Source organism: Macrobrachium rosenbergii, chromosome 23 (genome assembly GCF_040412425.1).
Source record: "Macrobrachium rosenbergii isolate ZJJX-2024 chromosome 23, ASM4041242v1, whole genome shotgun sequence".
Taxonomy (NCBI): domain Eukaryota; kingdom Metazoa; phylum Arthropoda; class Malacostraca; order Decapoda; family Palaemonidae; genus Macrobrachium; species Macrobrachium rosenbergii.
In genome coordinates, this window is record NC_089763.1 from 46,829,469 (window position 1) to 46,830,739 (window position 1,271).

The 1,271-nt window shown below is 40.8% G+C and overlaps 1 non-coding gene across 1 annotated transcript; it reads right to left on the reverse strand.

Annotated features, from left to right (window-relative positions):
• Positions 1–936: 936 nt before the first annotated feature.
• Positions 937–1,043, reverse strand: LOC136851650 (U6 spliceosomal RNA). Its single transcript, XR_010856944.1, has one exon. It is a non-coding gene; the product is annotated as a U6 spliceosomal RNA (small nuclear RNA).
• Between the last annotated feature and the right edge of the window lie 228 nt (positions 1,044–1,271).

The window sequence follows — 1,271 nt, forward strand, 5'->3', positions numbered from 1 at the left end:
AGTTGATATTTCACATCAACAACTAATCCTTAAAGAAATATATTGCAGAATAGATGAAAATGACATTTTTGATGGGATGGAGAGCATGACTCGGCCTTATGCCAGACCACGCCATTGCACGAAGCCTGATTGTGAGTGTGGTAGGGTGTTCATTGTAATAAGAGGCCTGATATGAATCTCTGGACTCGGGACAATCAGCTGAGATCATTCACTACGTGTTAGGGAAATTTATGAATAACGACTTGAGAAAATAATCCTCGAATATAGAATGTCATTTATATTGCATACATTATATGCGAACTATATCTTAATATTATTAGTATTCCATGATACTTCATCAAGATGTGGCTTCTTAAATACTGGGTAGTAAGTTTTTTTCAAGTGTCATTAAAGATTAACAGAAAATATAGTTTGAATATTACATCTCCAACTGGGCAGTTTTTTCTTGCTATTGTCTGGTCTTCTTCATTGCACTATGATGTTTAAACGAAAACCAGTTACGAGATACTGATGAATTATCTCAATACTTAAAGGAACTGGACTGGCATTAGGCTGAAGTGCTTTATCCTAAAGTTCTAAAGGCCCGTCCAGACGATCGAGCACAGCTCGACGGGCACTGCCCACAAATGAGCAAAGCCCACAGGTAGAACTGTAGTGTTGTCCACACGGTGCCGAGCTGGCCCAGTCAAACCAGGGCACAGCCAGAGCGCGTGGTCGTTCAGGCAGGACCTTCAGACTGTGTGCAGTACAATAACTACCAGTATGGTAGCCACCAAGAAGTAAGTAAGTATTAAAGTAGTTTAACCAGACCACTGAGCTGACTTTCAGCTCTTATAGGACTGGCCTGAAGGATTAGGATAAAATACCACATAGGTTCACGTTCTCATACTGCAACAGATACACACAGTAAATACATTTACTCATGCTTCCACGCTAAAAAATGTGGAACGCTTCACAATTTTGCGTGTCATCCTTGCGCAGGGGCCATGCTAATCTTCTCTGTGTCGTTCCAATTTTAGTATATGTCCTGCCGGATCAAGTACTGACACCAAGAAGAATCAGAAGAAGAAAGCTCTATATAGCATAATAATTGTTGTGTGTATATATTCAATTTTACATTCTAAAGGCAAGGGTGTTCCTGATAAAGTTCTATTAAATGTAACACATGAGGTCTCCACCACTGATCCATAGCGGAAGCAGAGACAGGCATGTCTGTCAAACACTCGAGTGAACAATGACAACCTCTGCCCTTTGCCTCCATAGGAAGCCTC